A 10,116-nucleotide genomic window follows, 5' to 3' on the forward strand; every position below is an offset into this window, starting at 1 on the left:
CTTTCAAGTATAGTGAAATCGATTGCATTATCTTACATCAGCAAATTAAATATAAAAAACATTATATTAATAAAACTTAGACAGAAAAGAATGTTTAACTGGTAGAGAACGCCTTGTTCTGTTCTGATTCTTGGACTATAAATGAGTTGTTGCAGTGTATGACATACATACATACATGAATTCAAATTACAATTTCTATAACCCCCCATGAAATACCCTGTTTCTGTGGAGCGTCGAAAACTGGAATAGTATTTGATCTCGAAATGGAAATGGGAGTCGTGTTGAGCGAAAACGTCGCGAAATCAAACCCTGCCGACCCGACTAGAATTGGGTTCTAAAAATGATACAACATAGGTACAGATAAATGTATGGTGTCTTCAACTGTCGAGTATTTGAAATATTATATGCTCACAATAATACTACAACACACAATAAGACTATTTGATTTTTATCACAAATGTTGATTTGTAAAGTATTCACAACACTCAAATTATAATGATTAAATATTGTGTATACCTTTATCCCTTTTTCAGCTTTCTTCTCTAGATTAGTTTTTTACAACATGAATATAAAAGATTCATACAAAACAATGCAAATTATAAATAAACACATAAAAAACCTAACCTAGGGTGCCGCCAGCAGCGGGGCAGTTCAGCTGCCGGTGGTCAGGGCCGCAGTGTGAGGAACCGACCCTATTATACGCGCTGTGTCCAAGATAGATACTCATGTACCTAGTTATTTTATTTACCTATTAGTAGGTAGGTACAGTCGCCATCAGATATATCGGATCGGCCAAGTTGTTCACAATATCTGAACACGCAGTCTGAAGCCCTGATAATAGAGGCGTGTTCAGATGTTTGTGAGCGCCCTAGCTGCACCGATATATCTGATGGTGACTGTACCTACATGCCTCTTTAGGCAGACAAGTACCGTAAAATGGGGTGAATAGGCGCAAAACTGACATTCAAACCTCGATAACATTTTATTTTTACATATGCAAACTGAATGGTGTATATAATAAATGTTCCGGACGTTTGTATTTTAGTTTTTATTTTATTTTGGGTATTTCATAACTTTGACGATAAACAGGAAAAGCCACCTCACCCCGTAGTCCCTCGTATTTGCGGTGAGTTGGGTTTTCATACAAAGGTGATTTTGGAAGATTGCCGGATCGTTTTTTTTTTATTATGAGTATTACTATAGCTCCATTTTAAATTGGAATACATTATTTTTGTAGCAGTAGCCTTAAAAACCCATATCACCCCCCTTTCATCCCTTCTCTCCCCATTCATAACCCAACTCTCCCCGCGAACCCTACTCACCCCATTTTACGGTAATTATTAATTATTTTAAGTTGTACACAACAACATCTTTTATTTGGATATTTTTAAGTAACTTCTACTCAGATCCACGCAATCCTTCGATCCTAATAGCAAAGACATGTAACTCCGTATCGTATTACTATTTATATATTACTATCTATTCTCTTTGCTAATAGGTAGGTACATATTTACAGGAAAAAAATTAGAACCTATCAGATCGACGAAACTGGATTTTTTAAGTGCCCTTGTATTACAACTAACCCCTTATCGGTCAATTGCGCCAAGCACTTAAGTCAATAGATTCCAAAACCATGTAGTATGTAATGACAGAGCATTTTTGGTTACATCGGATTCGTTATATCGCCCCTTATCATCATAATCAACCAACTGATCTCTTGCATGCTTTTTAGCAATAATTAATAGGTACTTAACAGAGATTTTACTACAAATAAAATATACCTAACTTGATTTTATAATTAGAATACTTCTCATAGTCGTAACTCGTCGTAGACCAACCCAACATTTAAGTCATAATAAGAGTGCACTAACGGTGTTATTAAGTAAAATTAATGCAGCAAAGTTCCTTCAGTCCACGGATGTACAGTAGGTAATTAAACTACATACACCCGACAGTTAGGTATGTCTGCTAGTTTGCCGTTACATATAACTTATATAATACCTAAATAGTTTGGTTATTTATACAGTGTGTAAGTCAAATACGGGCAATAAATTAAACCAGATATAGAATTTACCCGTCTTAACTAAGAGGTTTTTTTAAGTTACACTTAATTACGACCCCGTGATTAATTTTTTCCACATGTACCGAGCAGCAATGTACTGTAAACATTAAGAAACAAGATGATAATGACATTACGAGATACGAGCTTTTCATAGTAACTGCCAACAAGCGTTGACAGTTACTTTAAAAAGCTCGTATACCGTAACGTGTGTGGTGTATTACATTGCGGGCCGAATTATTTTGTATAGTTATAATTTTCAATGCATTTCTAAGTAAAATCTATCTCAATATACTTTTTAGGTCCTATGCTAACCACCGTTTAAATATTCGCCCGTATTGGATTTACACACTGTATATTCTTAAATAACGTACTTAAGTATTGATTGCCCCTTGTCTCTGTCAGCGGGGTGTAACCAGGGTGTAACTCAAAATAGTTGAAGAGGCTTTAGTACGGTTATTACCTTTTTTAGGGTTCCGTAGCCAAATGGCAAAAAACGGAACCCTTATAGATTCGTCATGTCTGTCTGTCTGTCTGTCCGTCTGTCTGTCCGTCCGTATGTCACAGCCACTTTTCTCCGAAACTATAAGAACTATACTGTTGAAACTTGGTAAGTAGATGTATTCTGTGAACCGCATTAAGATTTTCATACAAAAATAGAAAAAAACAATAAATTTTTGGGGTTCCCCATACTTTGAACTGAAACTCAAAAATTTTTTTTGCATCAAACCCATACGTGTGGGGTATCTATGGATAGGTCTTCAAAAATGATATTGAGGTTTCTAATATCATTTTTTTCTAAACTGAATAGTTTGCGCGAGAGACACTTCCAAAGTGGTAAAATGTGTGTCCCCCCCCCCCCTGTAACTTCTAAAATAAGAGAATGATAAAACTAAAAAAAATATATGATTACCATGTAAACTTCCACCGAAAATTGGTTTGAACGAGATCTAGTAAGTAGTTTTTTTTTATACGTCATAAATCGCCTAAATACGGAACCCTTCATGGGCGAGTCCGACTCGCACTTGGCCGCTTTTTATTTGATATCACAACGCCGTGTTTTTTAAATCCGTCAATTTCAAGGGTACATTTCTGAGCATACATTATGTCAATAAGTACGGTCCGACTTGCTTCCCCTTCTTTGCTATGACTAACTTTGACCTGCTATTATAAATAATTTCTAGATAAAGTAATTAATGTATAACATTGTTTAGATAAATAAGTCATTAATGTTATATCATTGAGTAGGTAGATAAAATAATTATTTCATCACTATGCTACAGAGAAAGTAATCAATCCAGTTATTATATTAGCAGATTAAAAGAGGTGTAAGAGTGTCCGCTTAGTAAATTGAACAGTCCTCATATATTAGTACATATCTAACGATTATGTATGTAGGTGTATGCACTCAATTTACAAAGTGATAATCTTCACCTATTCTTGTTTTATTACTTTATCCAAGTCTTTCGAGATATTATATAAAATACTAGTAGGGGGCTGTCCATAAATTACGTCATATATTTTTGACGCTTTTTGCCAATTAGCACTTAGCACTTCGTTAAAACTGAGTAGGTATTATAATATGAAACTAATGATGGGATGGTATATATAATATCCGGATTTATTATTTTCACTGTAACATCTATTCTCGGCAATTTTGGCGGTTGATATCGTCCTTGTCATGTTGGATTCATGATCACAGGGAATTAGTTAAGCAATGTATTGTATATTCATAGTATCACCTGTGCAGTAGGTATTGATTGATTGGGATTCAAAAAAGGCTCTGGTTTCCTTTGAAACGATAAGTAACATGTAAACGAGCACAAAAGATAATACTGTATTGTAATACAGTATTCGGAGCGGAGTGCGGCGACCCTGCGTCATTAGAGCCAGCGGGGCTCAGCCGGGAATCTGCAAAAAGTTTGCTTTCAAAAAACAGCGCCAGCCGTGGAGAATATTGTAGGTATTCAAACTATTTTTTTTTAAGTGAAAACTTCTTTAGCGGCGCTGGGCACTTTCTGAGGTGGGGAAAAAATGATAAACTCGAGACAGCGTAAGGCGACCACGTGACCGTAAGGTTTAGATGGCCACTCATTTAGATTTAGATGGCATTTAAATCAATAAAGAAAAACTCAATGACATTACATGAAAAAGGTTCTAATCTTGTACGGGCTGAAATACGAGGATCTCACAGTTACATTCTAACTTATATCACTCAAATATATAATTCAATAAAGCTACATCTTGATGAAATCGCTAATAAAAGTGAACTCTAGTACTGGTGAATAAAACTCAAAATATCATGACCAAATATATTTAGATGCGAGGTCTGCAAGGTAACTTTACAATTTCTATTCGAATTTTAAATAATTAACGCTACAAATTTGAATTTCGAATTTTAAACAAGCTCACTCACCAGCAATTTCGGAACTAAAGTTTTTCAATAGAAAGGAGGATGGGTCAATTATACATAGTGCTGCAGACATTTTGGACTAGTCATTGAGTTTTCACTTCTGTCGGCAACCCGTTGTTTTTTTTTAATTGTGTCACTTAAAGTGTTAAACGTTTTGATATGTACCTACTCGTAGTGTACCGTAGTTTAGGATATCGATGCTACCAATTATGTATAGACTCTACATTAGGGTGGAGCGAAATCCAAAATTCTTGAATATAGCAATGGAACCCCTCTAAAAGGATGTCTAATTTTTTATTGTTTAAGGGAAAAATAATAAAAAAAATATTGGTATATACTTTTAGCTAGACGTGTGCGCCGATTAAAAAACGATCGGCGGCGGCGTTTTCCAAAAAATCGCCGGCGGCGGCGTGTTTTCGGCGTAAAATCGGCGTGACCTTGACTTTCAAGTTTCTACAGAAAAATCATTAATTTGTTGTTTTTTCTTGAAAATTTGATTAATCCTGAATGGTGGTAAGTGAACTACGTAATCTACGTATAGTTTTGAATAGGTTGTGAGTAAAATAGGGTCGCGTTTGTAAATGAATATAGGATATAATAACTTACTTTTCCTAGTAACTGGCTTGCATTAAGGGGTTACCAGCGTTCGTAGCACGGTCGCATTTTTATCACCTGTCACCATGCCTATCACGTTCTAACAAGTATGTAAGTACGAAAGTGACAGGCATAATGACAGGCGATAAAAATGGAACCATGCTGCCACCACTGGTCCCAATGACTTTCGATCCGATCTGTATCGCTCTGTGACTCTGTTTTCTCATGCTTTCCATGGCTTATCTTTAAATATTCTTGAAATTTGCTAGACATAATGGACTGCTATGGCTTCCCTTTAATGGTTTTCTTGTCGTACTTCTCGTTTTATCATTGCTGAGGATTGCGACCACTTGTAATTTGTCTCCATTTCGTGCGGTCGCGGTCATAAACCGTGTGGACTGCACGGTGCAGACTGCAGACTGCCACCAGCCATCGACTATCTCACACATGCTCCACTCCGAGCACGTTTGCCATCCATCCTTCACTTCACTTTGCTTGCCTACTGTTCGGTATTGTGAAGTCTCAAGCACCTCGATACCTGCATGAGAAGCTCCAGTTTTTGCAGCGCCAAAGATTATCCACTCTACTCATGTGTCCAAAACACAAAACTGCAGCATTTCGTGGCAGTTTTAAGTATACCGCCACAAAATGCTGGAACTACCTGCCACCACCTTTTAAGCAACTAACTTCTTTACAGTCTTTTAAAGTTAAACTAAAAAGTTATCTTCTGTCCAAGCAAAAAGTAGTGTCAGAGTCATTTCAAAAATAAGCAAAAAATAGAGTCATTTCGAATTTTAGGTACTGTAACCGTTTTTTATTTATTTATTTTATGTATTGTATTTATATATATAGTCAGCCAGACACACTTTCGTATTTATAATATTAAGTCCATATGTTACATTTTCCAGACCATGCTAGTCATACTATCATTTGATGTCAACTGCTTCATTGCCGCTTCGTTGTGTATTATCGTAATTAATACAATGAATATAGTTATCTTATAACTCTACTGTATTTAGTTGGTAGCTGCGCGCAACTACGCTCCCTACAGGTGTTCACGGAAGACCAGCGTCAGGTACTACTCCAGTAGGACCCGGCATCATGCTGAGTGTTCACCTTTTTCAGTGTAGTGACAGTGTACAAGTTAGTTATAAGTTTTTTCTTTCTTCCTGTGTATGTATTGTATAACTGTGTACCTATGCTGAAAAAAAAATTAAACTGTTTATTTCAGTAAAAAGACATTGTATTACATACTAAACTTAACTACTAATCTTAACTTAAAAAGATTTTTGAGTTAAGGAGTCTTAAATTATTTACAAATTCATTTTTAATGGTTAGGTACATAATAGACAAGACCGTAATTAAGTGATTTCGGTGCACTGCCCTCTCATTTTAACTAGGTATTTTTTAATAATATTTCTAGCTTGTTTACTCGTCCGTCCTTCTATAAGTTTTAATAGTTCCAATGAAAATCTATTATTCTAATAATATTCTATTCTATTCATTGGGCCTTAATGCATATGTTTCTCCACATTATGAGTTGGAAAACGCATAATATGTCCGAAGAAAGATGTTGTGGAGAGCCGAGTAGCGATATTGAGGTCTCTGAGAAGCTGAGCTGTCCTAGGTATAAGCAGCAGTCATCGCAAACACCACATCTCAAAAGCGCCACCCTTTGGACGTCACACTTTTTGAGGCTCCACGTTTCGGCACCATACTGAAGACTGAAGATTACTCCGTTTAACCAGTATGTCAAAAAGTTTGTGCCACTGACATAAATCCGTTTCATTTAATAAATAATTGATAAAAATTTGACAACTGTAACATATATAATACAAATAAATCCAAATTTAAATACAAATGCCAAGTTAGAATAGCTGATTAACAACACTCAAGGTCACGCCGATTTCACGCCGATCATTTATCAGCAGCGGCGGCGCGGCAAAAAAACCCGGCGGCGGCGGCGCGCCGGCGCGGCGCACACGTCTACTTTTAGCCCTCTACTATTCGATTATATATAGCAATATTTGTATATTTTTAATAAATTTAATTTATGCTTATTTTTTTATAACAAATTTTATTCATTAAATAACATCTTTTTGTTACAGATATACTCGATTCCTATACTTATTTTTGTTTATAACGTATATTTTTATGACATGGTAAAACCACGTAAATAGAGGTTTTATGGAAAAGGCCCTTTAACCCGGATATTGTGCACAAATTGCAGTTTACAACTTATTACAGAACCGTGAAAACTATTTTGAACGTGATAAGATAATAAAAATACTACTAGTAAAAGCAAATATATGCCTAACATACGTGTGAACATGACCCAAAAAGGGCGTAAGCGACGCCGAAGGGCAATATTTGACGCTCATTTAAACATATAAGTAACCCATTTTTTGCAGTAAAATGATACTTTTCGTAATCAATTACTTTGGCAAACACCGTTACTTTGGCACAAGAACGTCAAAAAAAAATAACTCATATAATTTTTTTACACTGTAGCATTTTCCTTGTTTTGCATGAAATTGCAGTTTAATATGAAAGTTTGAAATTTTATTATTTCATAAATATTGAAAAAGGCACAAAAATGTTGGTAATAACTTATTAAATGCTTATTAAGTATTATATAATTTCAATAAAATGTACACATGTTAGTGAAATAGTATATTTAAATAATTGATGAAAATTTACCTTTATTAATTTCTTTAGCGGCTGGGTAGAGGGCTAAAAGTAGTGTTTATTTTGAAACTTGATATAATCACTAAAATCTACATGACAAACTGCAACTTTTTGTACCGGTTCCACATTGATAATCAAATTTTTATTTTTTCCCATACAACGACGCTCCACCCTACTCTACATCCTCTACACTGTACATAGAGTCGGGCCAAGATAACTCAATTGCAATTACAGAGTGTGACAATGTCATCGTTAAAGTCTAATTTCTATGAAAATGTTACGTTTATTATGTTCGAGCAGTTTTGGTGCAGCATTGTTGGTTAAAAGCATCTGTATGCCCTACTCTAGGTGGAATAGATAATTAGGGTTAATAACAGTAATATTAACCTTAACCAATCCTCTCCCTAGAAAAAAATTGAAGAAAATCCCTTATTTTTACTATGCTGCACCAAAATTGCTGGAAAATTAACGATCACTGATTACGAGACTCCTTCACTGTGTTCTATTAGAATCGGTGCGTAGTTAGCTAAGACGGACTCTACATTACTTTATTTCCATAAATAAGGTCGTCTACACATTTTTTGGTAAGGTAAGGTTAATAATGGTTTAGGTACCTATGTCTGTACTGTTATGCTACTGTCGTTAAATACCGAGTAGTAGATTTATAACTTATTCAAATAAGTAAAATATTGTGAAACATAAGAATAAAAATAATAATGTAATGAGAGAGTAATGATAATTGAACTTTCTCAAAAATGGGTGGCTAGAATGACTTTTACTGTTTAAAACTGAAAGACTAAATGCATTGTAAGGTAATATGGCAGGTAATGAATTTAAGACTTAAAATATTGCAGTCTCGATTTTCCGGCTTATTCATATATTATAATGAATAAGCCGGAATAGCATTTGCAGAGGCTTCGTATTAGACTCGGACTCAAAAGAGCCACCGATTAATATAAATAAATAAATATTATAGGACATTCTTCAACAGATTGACTATGCCCTTACCGGGATTCGAACCCAGGACCGCGGCCTCACAGGCAGGGTCACTAACCACTAGGCCAGACCAGTCGCCGAATATTATCACTCAAGCCTGCAAATGCGAGCACTATTGCAGCTGATGTACTATTCCAGGTCGTTGCCAATAATACTAATAAAACAGAAACGGCTCCTTGCCATTTTATGATCGCGAAACAAACGCTTTCATTTCAGCAGGTTTTCGCTCGCTGTCGAAACTTATTTGCATAAGTAAAACTGGGAAATGGACCGAAAAATGTTCGGGATCCAACTGATTCATTTGTAGCACCACCGTCGCCAGCTTTAGTAATCCCATTGTAAATTCGCTCCTTATTAATTCAATTCTGATCAGTCATATTGAGCGAGTTTTAAAATTCTTTCTTCGTGACTTGGGAACGAGTTATATTGTCGCTGAATAACTTACTTCAGGTATTTGACTCTTAATGCGCTATTTTTAATTAGCATGTACCTAGCAAATGTTTCATTGTTTCAACAAATTAATATAGGTACTTAGGTACCTATGTTAAGTACGATCTAACTACTATTGAACATACTTTGATGATCCATTTACTATAAATAACCACAAATGGACCACAAATACCATTTACCTACTCAAGTTCTGCTCCCACTTGTATACTAATTCAGGTTTTAGGGTGAGACACACAAACAGAGATTGCTCAGAAATAACCGGCCAAGTGCGAGTCGGATTCGTGTCCTACGGGTTTCTTAATCACACTTTTTAGGGTTCCATAGCCAAATAGCAAAAAACGGAACCCTTATGGATTCGTCATATCTGTCTGTCTGTCCGTGTATGTCACAGCCACTTTTTTCCGAAACTATAAGCACTATACTCTTGAAACTTGGTAAGTAGATGTATTCTGTGAACCGCATTAAGATTTTCACACAAAAATAGAAAAAAAAAAAACAATATATTTTGGGGGTTCCCCATACTTAGAACTGAAACTCAAAAAATTTTTTTTCATCAAACCCATACGTGTGGGGTGGGGTATCTATGGATAGGTCTTAAAAAATGATATTGAGGTTTCTAATACCATTTTTTTCTAAAATGAATAGTTTGCACGAGAGACACTTCCAAAGTGGTAAAATGTGTGTGTCCCCCCTGTAACTTCTAAAATAAGAGAATGATAAAACTAAAAAAAATATATGACGTATATTACCATGCAAACTTCCACCGAAAATTGGTTTGAACGAGATCTAGTAAGTAGTTTTTTTTAATATATATATCACATAATTGTTTGCCGTTTCTAGGAAAAATAGTAAAAAAAAATATATCATCGATTTTCACTGGGAAATCAGTGTTAAAAGTTGCATAGTCTAAATCATA

Source organism: Cydia amplana, chromosome Z, assembly GCF_948474715.1.
Source record: "Cydia amplana chromosome Z, ilCydAmpl1.1, whole genome shotgun sequence".
Classification (NCBI taxonomy): domain Eukaryota; kingdom Metazoa; phylum Arthropoda; class Insecta; order Lepidoptera; family Tortricidae; genus Cydia; species Cydia amplana.